Genomic DNA, 9,164 nt, shown 5'->3' with positions numbered 1-9,164 from the left:
CAATATGAATTACAGGCTGTTTTAATAAATGGAAAAAAGTAGAAACGGGTTTTGGGAAACCAATGCAATCTGAAGCTAGCCTCAGGGTTCAGTTTATTTCTACAGTTTTGCTTTGGTCACACTGTAATGATAAGTTTCTAATTTGCACAGGTAAAGGACTATAAAAGGTAACAGTTATTTATTTATTTATTTTTTAAGTAACCAGCTTTTCACCTTGGGACATTAAGTTACTAGAAAATGATAGGAGACAGTTTATTCAGAAGTCTTTACAAAATAGACTTATCTTGGCAACACACTTAGCTTGCTGATCTGCACTGTATTAGATATTTGTAAATGACATGTTTGAATTCATTATACTGTAGTATGCAAAACAATTTAGCCATCCTTTAAAGATGAAGTTTGAATCAAATATTTGCAGAAACCTAAAGAATGTTTTTGTGGGCTACAGATGAAGCCCAGTTCCTTAAGAACAGCCTTATACCTCAACTTGGTCACCAACCAACAAACATTCACTTCATGCCTACTTTATAGCAAATTCTATGCTGGCCTGGAGATATAGAAAAAAATAAGGCTTACCTGCACACAAGGACTTTGGTCTGGAAGAGGGAGAATAAGAGACAATCAGTGCAGCAAATGCAAGGTGTTCAGGCAGCTCAGGAGACAGGCTTCTGGAAGACTTGAGGGGGTGTCAGTGGGGTATTAGTACAGAGCAAGAATGTAGAGTAGGTTTCTAGAGGACATAAACTCTGTGCTGGGAATACAGCAGACTCCCTTATCTGCAAGGGGCATATTTCAAGATGCTCTGCAGATGTCCAAAACTGCAAATAATAGCAAACTATATACATACACATATGTCTGGTTTCCTTAAGTTGTCGCATTGAACAGGACAAGTCCTTATAAGCATGCGTATACACTTATTTTTTTCTTATACATACATAATAATTAATTTGAATAATATAACAGTAACCTAAGAAAGTTATTTAAAACTCATGGATTGTTTGTTTCTGGAATATTCCATTTAATATGGAATGAATGCAGATAACTGAAAGCATGGAAAGTGAAGCTGCAGGTAAGGGGACTGCTGTAGTCAGGAACTGGGTGAAGAGGGGAGAGAGCAGGAAGGGATTCTTTGGAAGCTATAGAGAGGGTCAGGCCTGAGAGAGTCAAGCAGCAGTGGGCGTGTGTACTGGTCTCAGTGGGGAGGAGTCTTTGGAGGTGGTCATTGTAGTTGGGAGTATAGGAGGCGAGTCAGGAAGGCAGGCAGTGCCAGAGCATGGAGGAACTTGTCAGGGTAATGAAGACATGCCTCCGCCCTGTCATGCAGGTGATGGATGGCCACTGAGGGATTTTAAGCAGGTGGATGCTGTCATAAGATCTGTGTTGTTGTTTTTTTTTTTTTTTTTAAAGACACTTCTATGGAGTCAGGGAGACCACCTAGGAGACTATGGTGAGGCTAAGAGTGGAGTTTAACGTGTACTGGAGACAGAAAGGCAGGTGGAGGTGAGTTATATTCAGGGGATAGCATTGACATGGCTTGGTCATTGTCTCTGGGGGATGAAGAAGAGGGAAAAGCCAAGGAGTCCCCTCTAAAAGTTTTTGCCTTAAGTGACTGACTATGAAGGAAGAATTTGCACCCAGGTCTTTCTGCCTCTGCAGTTTCTTCAGGCTGCAAGAGGAAGGGCCATCAAATCAAACTTGTAGTTGAGAATTGTCACTTGGACACAGACCCAAAGGAAAGGTCTGAAGCTGTGTCAAGGCCAAGAGAGGGAGTTAGTCAGTCTTTGTACAGGTTTGGCTTACCGTTTGTTATTGAGAACCAGTGGGTGGAATAATCAGTGTGAAGTATCAATTTGTTGTTGGCGTTAGTCAGTCCAACCAAAGGTCAGATTTCTGTGCAGAATACACTTGCTTTCTTTTTCTTTTCTTTTTTTCAGTACTGGAGTTTGAACTCATGGCTTCATACTTACCAAATGAGTGCTCTATCAGCCCTTTTAACTCTGGTCATTTCGAGATAGGATCTCACTTTTTGCCCAGGCTGGCTTGGACCATGATCCTATTTTAAACTTCCAGCATCACTGCATCACTGCACTCAGCTTTTCTCCACTGAAATGGGGTCTTGCAAACTTTTTGCCTGGGCTGGCCTTAAACCACGATTCACCCAGTCTCAGCCTCCCAAGGAGCTGGGATTACAGGCATAAGGCATCAGTGCCCGGCTGAGTCGCTTTCTTTTTAAGCTTTGAAATCCATATAATGTGTCATTGATGGGTTCTCATCACAGGGCAAAAATATATTTTCCAGATAGATATTGATTGCTTGAAATAATGGTTAAAAATAATACATATCTGACCTTCACAGCAAGGAAAAACAACCAAAGTGCATCTCTCTCAGTGAGAATGCATTCCCAGGATTTTCTCAAACCTTGGTAAAGTTTGATGTCAAGTGTCAATCACAGTGGGAAAATAGAAATACTACGTAATGAGATTGTTGATGTGCCAGAAGGGAACGGGTGGGGACTTTGTGTGGTTTTTGAAATAGGAAGTTCTGCCCCTAATTGTGTCATTTCTGAAGTGAAGGAAGCTCCGATAGGGTCTTAGAAGAGCCCGCACAATAGCAATTTGATGGTTTCAACACATTTATAGTTCATAACAGTAAACACACTACTTTTCACCAAATCTTTCAGTATTACGTTCGTGTAAAATAACTAGAATGTACTCCACATTGGCTGCTCTGAGATTTTATTAAGCCCCAAAGAAACTTCCATTTAGTTTCGTGAAAGACAAGGTTGGCTCTATATCAGGATTTTAAATTTTAGAATGTAGGCTTTGAACTTTTCAAGGCTCACTTGAAATTGTGAGAGGAATGGTAAAGAAATAATTGCTGGTTATCTACATTATGTATAGGAAAGCAAGCATGGTTTCAATAATGCTGAAAGATTAGCACACTCAGAAATTCTCAAGGCAATTAAAGAAAGCAGAGCTGCTCCACTAACTTGGGGTGTCATCTCACCCAGCTCAGAATGAAACAGGTTCAAGTTAGGCTTGAGTCAAGAAGCTTGAGATGCCCTATGCTGATGTCTGTGATTAGCCACCTGACTGTGTGCTTTCCTGAGTGGCACATCTCCCCATGAGTAGCTGCCATGTGCTCTGGCTCTAGGGTCCCTGTCCCCTTTGGGACCAGTAGAAGACCTGAAGTACAGTTGGAGCTACAGTCTCAAAACTTTAGGCACCTAGGCCTCAAAAGTGTCCTTGTGTGACCTATCACTTAATCCAAACCACAACATTGTCTTTTGCCCTCAGTTCCAAACTTTTCATCACCACCCACAGTGAAATGAGGGCTATCTTGGAGCCACCAACTTTGGTCCACGTGAAAGAGATGTTCTGGGAAGAGGCTGTCTGAAGGTGAATGCACCCCAAATCCTGAATCCACAGGCCCCGCTCTGTTAATCTAGCTGTGTTGAAGGCCTCAGAAGATGAGTTCTTCTGCACAGGCAAGAATATAATATTCCAGTAGCAAACCTTTTCTCTTGGTAACCAGAGGCTCATACCCATAGTGTGAACCCAAATAGAATAAAGAGGCCCACAGCTTGACATGCCGTGCCTGCCCTTGACCTTGCCCCTCTGTGGGCATTTACCCAGCCTTGGAGCATGGCTTCTCCCTCCCCATTCTTCTGCAGTCTTCTCTTTTATTTTTCATTTGGATTTTCCAAAGGATCGAGCTGTTTATTTCCAGCTTTTCTTCGATCCACCACATTCAGCCTGAGTAAGAACACGAGCTGCCTTTTACATGCTACATCTTTCTTGTCTGAGTAGTGCCCCTAATACTGTTATCTCCTGTGTCAGTGACCCTGTAAAGTTGCAGTAGTCACCCCTTTATGAAAAGCTTGGGAAGCATCCCTACAGGGTGACAGGAAGGAGATGCAAGCTCTGCTTTCTTAGGCAAAGTTGGAGCTGGTGATTTTGCTTATGAGAGACCTTGATTTTGCCTTTGTTTAAAACTCTTAGTCCATTGAAGCTCAGTCCTCATCCAGGAAAAGAATTCCCTTCAGGCAAACTCTCTTGGTGCCTTGTTACCTCAGCTTCTACCACCTTCTACTTCCCTGGCATGCCCTAGTCCTTGTTCAAGAACTGTTAGGCTGTGTCCTGCTTCAATAAGATAAGCTACCTTATTATCTCAGATCCAAATTCCCTATAGCCAGCTGCTCAAATCTCTCAGACAATGCAAACAATGCTTACTTCTGTTCTCAGTTGCTGATCTTTTTTTAAAAGCCGTTTTCCCCCATGAAAACAAGAGTCAGTTTTCACAGGTGGGAGCTGTGGCCTTTTGCATCTAAGGTCTGCATCTGCCAGCAGAAGGGCAAGATGACAAAGCCTTCGAGAACTAAAGAGCCAAGGAGGTTTCAAACTGCTTCATGATACGTTCACGCAAATTAAGAGTCCTGGGTCCCAGCACTCGTAACCAGTGTAAAAAATGCATGCAGCTGCCTCTTTATAAACCCATGTTGGAAGCTGCCCAGGTGGCTGTCAGCTGTAGAGTGAATACATTGTGGTGTATTCACACAACAGAATACCAGCCAACAAAGTGAATGAACTGTCTATATACACAATGATTTGGACAAATCTCACAGAAATAGCATTGTGTGAAAGATGCCACATAGGAAAGAGAACATACTGTATGATTCCATGTGTATAAAATACAAAACCAGGCAAAAGTCATCCATGGTGATAGAATCAGGTTAGAATGTTGATTACGCCAGGGGGTGGGTAGTGGCTGGAAGGGGAAACGAGGGGCTCTTAGGGTGCTTGCTATGTCCTCATTAGCAGGTATATTCAGCGTGTGTGTGAGAAGTGCAGGTTCTGTGTATTATCTTCAATGAAAATTAACAATGAAAAACATTCTTAGAGCTGGCTGCATTCTGGTATTTTTTGGTTTTTTTAAACCCTAGTCAACCTGTGAAATCATTTCTTCTATGACAAAGTGATCCTTGAAAAAGAAGAGGTAGCTACCCAGGACTTCTTTTACCTTGTTTTAAAAAGAATCTCTAAAACATTAGACTCACACATCACAAGTGTCCTGGGGATGTTACACAGTTTTGTTCCTTAATTAAACTAATATTAGCACAGTTATCTATTTGTCCTTTGCCTGGCACAAGATCTATTTTAAGTTCTTGTGGGTAGATCATGAATTATAGCATGTTTTTCTTTTTTGCTGCATAAAAGGAAAAGATGGAGAGCAGTAACAGAATCTCCTTCCCAATATTTTTGATAATACTTGATGAAACAGTTTGGAGATCCTCCTGCCACAGCCTCTAGAGTGCTGGGATTATAGGTGTGTACTACCACATCAGGTGAAACAAATTATTTCTTTTAAAAACAAGAAAGGATGTTTTGGTCATCCCTAAGAGTAGCTTATTAGCAGTGACCTTGAGTGGCAAACAGGTCAGAAGTAACCACTAAACCCTGTGTATTCTCCTAAAACTGACTCTAACAATACATCACGTCTCTGGAATGCAATCTCATTATTCCTGGATAGTGTTGTCATACTTTTTGGGTGACTGAACAAACAAAAAAACAATCAAACCCCTCATTTTGTGTTTTAAAAATATACAGTTTTCCGGGAAGGATATGGGGGAGGAGAATGGAGAGGATGGTTAACGGTCACGGGGGTGCACTTGGATAGAGGGAATAATTTCTAATGTTCTACACACAGTAGGGTAAATTTTTATTTATGTATTTATATTTCTAAAAATCTAGTAGAGAGGATTTTGAATGTTCTCAGCACGAAGAAATGATAAATGTTTGAGGCGATGGGTATACTAATTATCCTGATCTGATCATTACAAACTGTATGCAAGTATTGAAATGTCACTCTGTAGTCCACAAATGTGTACAATTATGTGTCAATTAAAGGTACAAATACTTTAGAAAATAAAATATACAGTTTTACAGAAATGTAACTTTTATTAAGGACATTTAGGATGAGTCGTTGCTATGGTTGATACCACCAGCAAGGAATTTGCATTTCAATTTACTTCGATCTAGTGTTGATGTTATTATATTTAATTGATATATTCTGATATCATACCTGTAAAATTTTCCCCAACATGACTCAAAGTCATAGTCATCTTCCACAATTCTTTAAGATACTTTCCCTTCAAAACCCACCCTTGACGGCTGCTGGAAGAGAAGCTTTTAGAGTTTCAAGTGGCTCTTGCAAGAGCCAAGCCTAGTTGTCGTTTTATTTATTATATTCAAATCTCCAAGCTAGTGAGCCTATGCCCTGTCTTTAAAATAAACTGTCTCTGATACTATGTTAACTTTCCAAAACATACTCCTGTCAAAGCCGTCACATTCTTACCTTAAAAAGTCCAACCCTTGGCCTCTGTCAACTCAAAGCTGTCTTTCAGAAGGAAGATATCACCAACTGCAGAGCTTCCTGCTGAAGAAAGAAACAAAGACCAAGAGCTCAAGTGCTTCAGTAACACTTTAGGGGCTGAGACTGACCTGGATGTCTTCTTAGAAGCTGAATATCCCTAATCTGAAATTCTCAACACCAGAAGTGTTTAGGATTTTGGACTTTTCCTGATTTTGGAACATCTGCATGTACATCATGAGACATCTTGGGGAGGGGACCCAAGTCTAATCACAAAATTCTTTTATGTTTCATATACACCTCATATAGATAGCCCAAAGGGAATTTTCTACAATATTTTTAGTTCTCAAAAAGTTTCAGATTTTGGATCACTTCCGATTTCGAGTCAGATTAGGGGTGATCAGGTACAGAGGTCAAGAGAAGCAGGAAGCCCAGGGGGAAAGAAATAATTGAATCCTAGGAGAGACTGGTTCTGTCCAAAAGGGTGGCCCAGCATTTCAAAATGCTTCCTATCAAACAACACACATTTGGACCCAAACCCCAGGAGGTTTCCATGTTATCTGCCTGTGTTTCATTTTAAGAATTACTTCCTCTTAAGTTGGAAATATAAATATCCAGGTAAGCCCTGGTGCCTTCGCAGATGCTTTCCACCAGCTTAGAGGAAATGGTACAGGCTATCTGTAAAAAATAGACCTCTGGGAAGTGCAGCATGGGGGATTCTGGCTGTGTGTACTGGGGGAATAAGGGAGTGGAACCCATGCCATTCCCTGGGTGTCGGGGGGAGGGTGAGATCATTGCAAGTTAAGCAACGGGATGGACTAGAGCTGGAAAGCTTTCAGTGATAATACTGGCGTTCCTGTTGTTTTTAATGCATGGCCACAACATATGCGCTTCTCAAGGGGAGCACGAAAATCTGGGATTCTCTCCCAGCCATACTTGGCTTCCTGTGAGGAATACCCTTCACATCTCATTAGCCCTGTCTGCTGCCATCTGGATCCTGTTGACCTTGATCCTAAGCTGGCCGGAGGGGGCAGGTGAGCAGAGAGAACTGTGTGATCCTTCTCCTTGCAAAGAAGCAGGTCTGCCCGTGTCCCAGAGGCAGAGAGTTCAGGAGCTTGGCCTCAAACTGCAGCTGGCTTGCAGTGAAATACCAGCTCTGCTATTTGCTGTGTCATTTTGGGCAAATTAGCCCACCTCTCTGGGCCTGTTTCTTCTTTCAGTAATTGGCTCAGCAAAGGTTATTTTAGAGTTGCTGGGAGGATTAAATGGGGCAAGAGATGCAAACACTCAGGGAGAGCCTGGCACACAGGAAGGCTTCAAGAAATGTCAATATGAAACAATAAACAAAAACTGCACATTGCTGGTGGAGGCAGTCCTCTCAGGTTTGAACCTTCTGTGTTGCTCCAGTGTTTTCTAATTTAGAAACAAGTAGTTTGAGAATCATCAGATGTTGGGCTAGAAGGGGTCTTTGGAATTTGTCTAGCCCCCAACTCACCTGACTTAGCACCCCCTTGGTTTGCTTTGCTGAGGAATATCCATCCATCCTTGCTAGACTCATCTGCAAAAGGGGAGGTCCCCATTTCATGAAGCAGTATTTTTGTGGTACTGGGGTTTGAACTCAGGGCCTTGTGCCTACCACTTGAGCCACACCTTCAGTCCTAATTTTTATTTTATAAAAGGAAAAAATTTCAAGAACTCTAAAGTAAAACGTCAATAAAAGTGTCATTAAAAAGCTAAGATACAAACACTCATTGTATCCATTGGCTAGGGATACAATAATGAAATACCAAGGAGCAGGAGGCTTCAACAACTAAAATTTATTTTCTCACAGTTCTGGAATCTAAAGTCCCTGACCAAGTTGCCAGCAAGACTAGTTAGTTCCTTCTGAGAGCCTCTATCTTTGGCTTGTAGATGACAGCCTTCTCTGTCTTCAGTATCTTCTCTTTGTGTGGGCCACCATCCCAATGTCCTCTTCTTATGAGGACACCGGTCATATTGGCTTAGGATCCACCCTAGTGACCTCATGTAACCTTAAAAAATTTTATCTCCAAATATAGTCAGATCTGAAGTGATGTGGGTAGGGAATTGAACATACGAATTTTGGAGGGACCAATTCAGCCCATAACATTCAGCAACAATAAATTTTTGGACAATGCAGCCAATTATCGATTGTGCAATGTTTAGAAATCTGAGAATGCTTAATAGTTTTCCATTTCTCTTAGAAATAGGCTAACCAGGCTAGCTTACTCAATTGTGTAGAGCATCACTGTTTCATCAGAGCGTATTAAAACAAAGGAAGAGCTACCAGGCATGGTGACACACCCTGTGGTCCCTGCTACTTGGGAGGTGGAGAAGTGGATCATGGTTTGAGTCCAGTAAAGGCAAAAGTGCCAGACATTATCTCAAAAATCATGCCAGGTGTGGTGGTACATGCCTGTGGTACCAGAGACAGAGGTAGCAGGATTACAGTGTGAGGCCAACCCCTGGCAGAAAGCATGAGCTCTTATCTGAAAAACAAACTAAAAGCAAAAGGACTGGGGGTGTGACTCAAGTGGTAGAATACTTAGCTCAAGGGTCTGAGTTCAATCCCCAGTACTGCCGAAAACAACGGAAGGTAATGAACACCTTGCTGCAGAAGCAGCCTTAGGTGTGTTTGCTTGGAGAAGGAGAGGAGGCAAATTCTTTTAGCATTGACCAGGATGTGTTGGTTTAGAACCCAGTGAAAGTCTAGACCTTATTCTTTCCCAGTTTGACATTTGTGTGCCTCAAGAACCAGGGATAGATAGAAGGGCTCA

Source organism: Castor canadensis, chromosome 12, assembly GCF_047511655.1.
Source record: "Castor canadensis chromosome 12, mCasCan1.hap1v2, whole genome shotgun sequence".
NCBI lineage: Eukaryota > Metazoa > Chordata > Mammalia > Rodentia > Castoridae > Castor > Castor canadensis.
Note: the sequence above shows the minus strand (reverse complement) of the source record.